Raw genomic sequence first — 9,578 nt, forward strand, 5'->3', positions numbered from 1 at the left:
GATGGGAATGCAAGACGGTACAGGCACTTTGAAAGACAGTTTGGCAGTTTCTTACAAAACTAAACATACTCTTCCATTTGATCCAGCAATCACAGTCCTAGGTATTGACCCAAATGAGATGAAAACTGACGTCACACAAAAACCTGCAGGCGAGTGTTTATAGCAGCCTTATGACATTATGCAGTTGCCAAAACCCATAGAACTGTATGACACAAAGAATGAGCTCTAATGTAGACTATGGGCCTTGGTTAATAATAATGTATTAACCTTGGCTTTTTAATTGTAAAGAATGTACCACACTAGTGCAAGATACTGATAATGGGGGACATTGTGTGAGGGAGAACAGTGCTGTACGTGAAACTCTGTACTATCTGTTCAACTTATCTGTCAACCTAAAACTGTTTTAAAAAAATAATGGCTGTTGATTAAAAAGAAAAGTAAGGATGCAACACCATGAAATCGAAGCGTTGGTGGCCTCCCGGAACCTTGTGGTGAACACTGAGTGTTGAGGCACACCCACCTGGAGTCTGGCCAGTCAGTGATTTCCGTGCTTGTGCCTTCAGCCTCTGACCCTGCCAGTCCCGCTGGATCCAAATATCAGATCAGCCTTGCTTCTCCCAGCATGGAATCTCCACTTTACAAATGAGCCTGGGCAAGATTGATGGGTGTCCCAGTGTTTTCAGTGTGGTGCCCCCAAAGTAGAGCGTCTGTGTCACAAGTGAAGGCTGAGCAGGAGAGAGGTCTCATTGCCTGCCACACTCGCCTGGAATTTAGCCTCTGTAACAGGTATCTAGGAGTGGGTGGAATGAAAAATGCTGATGGACTGCCCCTCTCAGGAAGATGCCCTCACCCTTGCCTTGGAGCTTGGTGGAGAGGGTGCCCTGTGTTCTTAGCCGCACTACTTGGATTGGGGTTTCTGTCATGCTGGGCTTGGATGGGGGAGGAAGGGAACAGGTCATGGTTGAAATGCTACAGACTCTCACTGCTCTTGCCAAGTTTTAGTAGATTTTCTTGAATAAATACTTCATTTACTGCATGTCCTTAGGTCTGTTTCCAGAGACTTTAAATATACGTAGAAAAAATTCTGAATACATATATAAAGATGTAAATATTTATATACAGAGACTATATATATTATTTAAAAATATTTTTAATATATATGTAAACTTTTCACCAGTTTTGCTGGGGAGCAGGTCCGTAGAGCTCTTCACATTGCCATTCTGGAAGTGGCACTCTTCCCTTCCCCAGCTGGTTTTCGAAACTCTAGATGAGGATGCCCAGCTGGATGCTTACGCTAAGTCCCACTGCAGGAAACTTGAGGATAGGAGCCCCAGTGACTCAAACCTCCCTTCTTCTTTATTATTATTATTATTATTATTATTATTATTGCTGGCCACAGATTAGTTCATAGACTAAAACTCTTGTCCCCTTGAATTTAAATTTTCTGAGCCCTTTTGGGGTAAGGAACACTCATAAGCTAGGTAGCCCCTAAGGCAGTCCTCTTTTAGGATTGGATTCATCCTCTACACCCCATCAAGGACAGGGCAACATGGGAAACAATTGAGTTGTAAGTGCCAGCCCTCTTCCAGCAGACACACTATCTGGTGGGCAAGTTGTGTGTAGACCACCTGGAGCCTGGCCTCGATTTGGTGGTCTCTGGCACCCTCCACTGATGAGCTATCAGAAGCCTGGTGTGGTGGTAGTTTGACCATATTTCATTTGTGACGAAGTGCTGTTCGACCCAGTGAGTATGATCATCCTCTACAAGGAAGCTGATCTGGAGCTGTTTGGCTGAGGGGCCAGAGTAATCAATCTGTATGCACGTCCACAGATGCTGGCTGGCTTTGCCCCTGGGGTGGGTCAGGTTTGGGCTCATCGTGAGGATATTCAAGACATGTGCTTCCCCAGGTCTCTAGCTCAGAATTCCTCCCAGGTCAGTGTCCAGAGTTGCCCTCGTGGTTTTGGACTTATGCAGCTAACTTGGCAGATTTGAGTGGTAATTATGAAGGATATCAGGGGGCATTGTATATAGTCCTCCTCCCAGTTTGCTGGCGGGAGGTGAAAAGCACAAGAAGAGAGGCTGGTTTAGGGCTTATTGTTTTACAACTCGACCTTCAAAGGACACAAAGCATCCGTCTCCCTCCTTTGTTGGGGTTCCTACTAGCCCAGGTCCTTTTTCCCCATTCCACTGAGCACTAGGGGATCAGCTTAATGATTTAGAGCCAAATATTCTCACCAGCTTCCTTCCAGCAGAGAGGATGGCCATCGGTACTGATCTAATGGCAGACGTCCCACCACCCAGCCCTCTGCTGGCTGTCAGGACAAATTGCCTGAATGTGTGACCCAAAGGTTGAAAAACCTACTGTCCTTTTGGCCAGTCAGAGGCTGTGATCTCGCCCTCCTGAGCTGCATCCTCTGCTCCGTGTAGCTTATTGGACCACCAGCACAGGGACTCCAGGTCCTTATCTTACCTGTGAAGCATCACTTAGAGAAAACAAAATCCAACCTCCTTGGATGCAGCTTGTCCTGGAAGGCTGATTTTAATTATTACATGCCAAACCTCCACTACCTTCTCTCCTTCCGTGAGATTTCCCACATGAAAAGCCCTAAAAATGACAGAGGGATGGTCATTTTTGAAAAACATGACATTGGGGGCCATCCTGTGTGAGGCCATCCCTGAAGTCAGAAGTTCTGCACTCTCAGACATCATTAGGGCTGTGGAGAGAGGACACGATCATGTCCTCCATCCATGAAACTTGGAAACAGGGAAATGTCTGAAGAGACAGAGAGTTGAGTGTCCAGCCCTCTCTCACCATATGAAGCCTCTGCAGAGGGAAGGGTAAAGGAAAATTGGTTCCCTCCCTTTTGACACACAAGGCAGCCTGTATGTGCTCTTGGACACGTGCCCAGCCCATCGCTCTTCACTTGAGCTAGGCCTGATGTATTTGGTCCCCAGCTGCCACAGCACTGAGTCCATCAGAAACTCTTAATTTCTTTTATACCTTCCTGGACAGGCTTCTCTAACGCAGCTGTCCTGGGATTACAGCTCACAAATCTTAGTAGACCCTGCAGCCCACAGTGCTTGTTGGAGTGACAAGGACATCTGTGTCCATTCTTTGCCCCTCCCCCAATGCCCATCACAAAGGAAGCTGCCTAGGTTCCCACTGCTGATCTCTCCATGTGGTGTAACCCCAGCCCGGACTGGGCTGACCAGCAGTCGGGTTGTGTGGTCCCCACACTTGCCTTCCGCTGCTCCCTGGGGCAGCTGGCTGTTTGCATTTTGCAGACCCAGTGCCTGGAGGCTCCTTCCATCAGAACCAGAGGACCTGGAATGAGGGGAGGGGGAGCCCGGAAGTTCTCAGAAAGCCAGATGCAGAATAGTGGAATGGACTCTGTCCCAAGGAAGGCAGTTTTCTCAAGAAGACTGATAAAGATGACCCCAAATCCATCAGCCTGATCTACTGTGGAGAAGTAGATTTCCCCCTCCAGCGAATGGTAATTGATTTCCACCTGCACCAGGGGTTTATGTTTGAATTAATGATCTCCCCCACCTTCAGGTCCCTTTAGGTTTATCTGACTACACAGGGCCACAGGTGAGAGAGCTGTAACTACAGAGCCTGAACTGATTCCCCACGGTCCCTCCCATTTCCCATCTCCTACTTCCCTCTGGAAGAAGGTATTTTCACCTTGGTTTTGGCTTTTAGGTCAATTATTGCACCAGGTTGGAGATGACCCGTGTTTGCAGGCTCTTTTGATGCCGTGCTGTTTTGTCAATCAGGGTCGAGTCAGGGGACAAACCATGCCAGTAATTTGAACAGAAACCTTTACTGTCAAGAGTTGTTAACTTGTGAAAAGGATAAAAGATGGCTCTGAGAGGCACTCGTGTACCACCTTCCACATCTAGGCTCACGGAGAGTGGACCACAGAGGAACTAAGGGCTTAGGAGAGGGACTCCACTCAAGGCTGAGATTCAGACCTTGTTGAGGAGGGCATGGCTTTGCAGGGTATGCAGCCTGCCAGGGCAAGGAGACTTGTCACAGGGCGTGGGCCAGAGCTGGTCCCTAGAAGTGGCCCACCATTGCTCGGTCATGGGTGGGCTGGGCAGGTCTGCAGGAGCAGCTCCCGGGGTGGGGAGATGGTTGCCTGAGGATGCAGCAGGAGCTGGTCTGTAGAAGTGGCAGCCAGGGGACATATATTTGAATGAATAATCTTTTCTCCTGTTGCCCTCCCCCCAACCCCAATCTGGAAAATGGATCCCCGGGCTAAACAGAGGCTTTCTAGAAGAATACACTAAGGAAGAGGAGGCCCAACCTTTGGTGGTCAGCAGTCTGAGTGGCCAATGGCTAAGTTAGAGATTTTGCTGTTACAGGGCGACCCTCATTTCCCACCTATTATAGTGTAGATAGGGATTTAGGGCGCTGAGATGTGGGGGGTAAGGGTTACACACAAAATCAGAGGGAAGTCGTGGACCAAAGAGAAGCCTGGGGTGTGGGGCCAGATCCCAGGTCCCAGGAGGAAAGACTGCTCGTGAACAATGCTTCCAGGTGTGCCAGCTGTGATTCTTGTTCGGGGGATGCTCTGCTGACTGCTTCATGCTGGGGCACGCTTCTGGTAATTCTTGATTGGGGGGGGGCGCTGGTGGTCTGCAGGGGTGACCTTCTGGCAGGATGTGGGAATTTACTGGCCTACAAGGTCGCTTCTTACTCCAACCCCAGGAGCCAAGCCACCCCATCCTAGCCCCAACCTGGAGGGAGACCTGCAGCTGTCTCCGTATGGGTGCTGCCCTGGCATTGAGTCTTTCCTGGAGGTGATGGGTCCTGGGGCTGGACAAGAGAGAGGAGAGAAACCCCTGGAGCTGGGGAGTGGGGGTGGGAGTTTCCTACCCCTTTCCCCTCATTCTAGGCCCTTCTCTATGGGGGCTGGAATTTGCTGGGCTTTGCCACCAGGTGGCACTGTCTGTTCGTACAAAAGCACAAGGAGGCGACTATTGTCTACCCAGAGCAGAGAATTAAGGAACAGGGCAGCTGCAAAGTTAGGCAGTGGTGTGCTGCAGCCTGCTGGCACCAGCTCATGAGAACTGGTGGTTGAACACATCTCTTCCCAGCTCTGTGTTCAGTGATGCCGCTTAGAAGCTTGAAATCAGCCATGGTGGGAGTGTTCAGACCATGGAAATCAAATGAGCAAATGCTGCAAATTAGGGCTCCCTGCCCACTGCTGGAGCCCTCCAAGTTGGTTCTTGAACACTCACCAGCACATCTCTGGGCATAGTGACCGCCTAGTGACACCAGCTGGGAAACTGAGGTCAGGGAGTTTATTGAATTAGTGGCAGAACAGGAAAAGAACCCTACTGTGTGTGAAGCACTGTATTAGGTGCAGAGAAAACAAGAGTGAAGAGTCCCTCTCCTGCGCCCATCTGAGGAGGGAGACTCCACACGTCGCTGCAGTGGAGGGCTTACCTGGCACCGGGCACACACGGGGTTTTGCCTGCGTCATTTGACAGCTTTAAGGGGGGCTGTAGTAAGAGCATAGTGGGGTGAAAATGGAAAAGCTTGACTCTATCAAGTGTTGCACAGACTCGGGGAAGTAGGACCTCCACCCTGCCAGTGGGGGTGTTGATTAGTGCAGCCACAAGAGGGAGCAGGAAAGCGGAACGCGTGCTTTCCTTCTGACTCAGCAATTCCTTCTCTGGATATTCTTTGGAATAGCATTATTTGCTAATTGCTGCCTTATTTCCAGTAGCAAAAAGGTGCAAACAACCTAAATGCCTAATACATAACATATATATATATACACATACACATATTTATATATATATACATGTAGTGATACATTTATATGATGGACTATTCAGCAATTAAGATGAATGAACTGGATCTATATATATTATCATGGCCATATCTCAAGAATATAATGTTGAGTGAAAAAAATGTAGCTAAATGGTATGTATAACATAAATCCATTCATGTAAAATTTAAAACTTGGAAACAAATTCACACTTTTTTTTTTTTGAGGAAGATTAACCCTATGCTAACATCTGCTGCCAACCCTCCTCTTTTTGCTGAGGAAGACTGGCCCTGAGCTAACATCTGTGCCCATCTTCCTCTACATTATATGTGGGACGCCTACCACAGCATGGCTTGCCAAGCGGTGCCACGTCTGCACCTGGGATCCAAACTGGCGAACCCCAGGCTGCCAAAGTGGAACGTGCAAACTTAACCACTGCGCCACCAGGCCAGCCCCAAATTCATACTTCTTCTCGCAGCTTAAGGTGACCTGTTCTGATCTATATGTGGTAAGTTTATTTGTCTCTGGTCTGTCTCCCTCTCTTAAATGCAAGGCAACTACTTTGTTATGTTCACTTCTGTGTCTACACTGTTCATGGAAGAGTAGAATTGTACATCTACTTCGGAAAACAGTTTGACAGTTGCTGAAGAAGTTAAGCTTCTAACTCCAACGACCATGTGATCCAGTCATTCCACCCCTGGCGTATACCCAAGAGAAAAGAAACATATGTGTATACAAAGACGTGTACATAAATGTTTGTTAGAACACTGCCTGGCTTGTATAAGTGATCAGTAAATACTTGAAGGAGCAAATGAGTGGTTCAGAAAGGAAAAGATGTGGTCTGAGAAGGGAGGCTGTGTACCATAAGCTGGCCTCAGGCAACAGGAGCCTGAATCTCGCTGGCCGATCAGCTGGCCCCTTGTCAGAGGGTGTGGGCCAGGGCTGGTGCAGAGGACTGGCCCACCCTGGCTAGAAGGTGTAGGAAACTGGAGCTGGTCTTTTGCCTTGGGGTGAGGCTGGACCTGTAGTGGAAGTGGCTGCCACGTGGACAGAGTGGTGCCTGAGTACTAAGATGGAACTGGTCAGTCAGGGCTGCTGAGGTGAGACTCTGCCAGCCACAGGCCAGTCACTGGCTCCTGTGCTCAATGAAAAGGAAGGAAAGCCAGAAAACCAGTGATGTGCCTTCTTCCAGCTATGGCCTTGCAGCATCCCTCCAGCATCCTCTATTGGTAAAGCCCAACATTGCGCCAGCTGGGCAAAAAACAGCATGTAATGGGGCTGGCTGGGTGCCATAGTGGTTAAGTTTGCACACCCTGCTTTGGCGGCCCAGGGTTTGCAGGTTCGGATCCTGGGTGCAGACCTACACACTGCTCGTCAATCCATGCTGTGATGGCATCCCACACACAAAACAGAGGAGGACTGGCACGGATGTTAGCTTAGAGCCAGTCTTCCTCACCCAAAAAACAAGAGAGAAAAAGCATGTAATAAGACACAGCTACCTTTTATGGAAAGACCTCACCCACTTCCCCAAAGGAGGAGTCCACTCTCCCCAGAGTCATTGTGTCCACAGCTAACTACATTAATTTCTCCTCAAATTTGGTCACAGTTCTACCGAATATTCTGCTAACTTCCATCAACTTGTTTATACAGTAATGATGAGAACAAGAAAAGAGAACAGACTTAATGAATACAAATTCATACATACACATAACAAGCCAAGAAAAAGGGTGCAGTTCCTACAGTTCCCCTTTTCTCATTGGTCATGAATAGGGTTGCCAGATAAAACAGGATGTCCAAACGATGAATAATTTTTTAGTATAAGTATGTCCCAAATATTTCATGGGACATACTTACACTGAAAAGATTATTTGTTGTTTATCCAAAATTCAGATTTACCCGAGCATCTGTGTTTTTATTTGCTAAATCTAGTGACCCTAGTCATGAAGTCACGGTTGATATCTATGACTTCTTCACCCATTTGATGTTTCTCTTGTCCTCAGCTGGAACTTCAGCTGGTCATGGATCTTTACCTGGTGTGTGTGTGGGGATCTAAACCTCCATTCTTGAATGCTCTGAGGACTAAGAGGTACTAAGATACTGAGTGCTCTGGGTTCTAGACAAAGTCCTCCTGCCTCCACTGTGTCCCAGCTGCCCAATTTCTCCTTCGTAATCCAGATCCATCAGTTCAACCAGGAGAGTGGCCCTTTTTCTGCTCATTGGTTTCAACTCAGTGGAACCATTGTGGCGCCCCCTAGTGGAAGCGTTACCTTCTTGGGAACTAAGATCTCCAAAGCAGCAGAGCTCAGAGTCGCTAGGACAGAAACAAACGTTCTTCAAGCGAATTATTAGGATTAATTGTGAGAGAAGCCACTCTTACTCCTATCCCTTGATTCCCAGACTCATGTATTCTGGCTCTGGGGAGACTGTACCTTATGATGGTCTTTGATTCAAATTATAAATTGCATCCTATATGATAGAAGCCCATATTTCAGGGTGTGGTCTCTCACTTGTGTCATAACTGAGTCTTCAGTAGGCCACTGCACTTTTAATTAGGCCAGCTGCTTCTGGGTGATAGGATTTGTGTTCAGAACAGTTAATTCCATGCTGCACTTCCTTTGCTGTGGGATAAGTTCCTTGATTAGATGCAGTGCTGTGGGGCATGCCATGGCGGTGGTCGAGGCATCCCAAGAGTCCAGGGAGGGTGGTGCTGGAAGAAGCATTACAGGCAGGGAGGGCAAATCCATGTCCAGAATTTGTACCTCTTCCATAATGGAAGAGGTGCGATAACAGCAACCTGCCACTAGGTGGCTGGCTGGTACCCCTGGGAATGGTGCTACACCGGGCCTCCATGCTGGTCTGGTCTCCGCTCTTGGCAGATGCACCACTAGGTGGCAGCAGTAGCCAGGTCAGCCTTGACAAGTGGGAGACCATGTTGATGATCTAATGCTCAGCCTCGGTGCTGGCCAGCAGGGCCCCTTTGTTCATGGGCCTGGGATGGCTGGGAACAAGGTGGAATGACATTTGTCCACCTGATTCTTGAGGCCTCCCCTGCTGAGAGTGTTCATATGCCACTTGGTGAGGTGGGATGCGAATATCTTCACACAGCGTCCATCCTGAGAGGCCTATCCCCATACCTCTTCCCACCCTTCCCTGTCATTAATTTTCGAATATTGATCCTTGATCCTTCCGAGTCCCTACCTGCCTTGGGCTTCTGTAACAAATACCACAGACTGGGTGGCTTAAACAGCAGACGTTTGTTTCTCACAGTTCTAGAGGCTGGGAAGCCCGAGATCAAGATGCCGGCAGGTTCAGTTCCTGGTGAGGACCTGCTTCCGGGCTTGCAGATGGGCTCCTTCTCACTGTGTGTGCACATGGCCTTGCCTTGGTGCAGCCAAGGAGAGAGAGAGAGAGCAAGAACGATATCGAGAGATCTTTTCCTCTCCTTATCTGATCCCATCATGAGGGTCCCCTCATGACCTCATCTAAACCTAATTACCTCCCCAAAGCCATATCTCCAAATACCATCATATTGATGGCTGGGGCCTCAACACATGAATTTTGAGGGGACACAAACACTCCACCCATAACACTGGCTGTTCAGCTAAACCACTGGGGCCTCCTATGAGTCACTGTAGGTCCCTTTTCTTGCCATCTCTCAATGCAGACCAAATTGTACCTCTCAGTTCCGTCCCTGAGAGAGCTGTCCTTCAGGGTCACCCTTGTGGAGTGAGGCTGCAGCTGGCCACTTTCAGGTGGTACCAGCATATCGGGCAGACCCCTCTGGAAACCAGGCT

The sequence above is a fragment of the Equus przewalskii genome, chromosome 7 (assembly GCF_037783145.1).
Source record: "Equus przewalskii isolate Varuska chromosome 7, EquPr2, whole genome shotgun sequence".
NCBI lineage: Eukaryota > Metazoa > Chordata > Mammalia > Perissodactyla > Equidae > Equus > Equus przewalskii.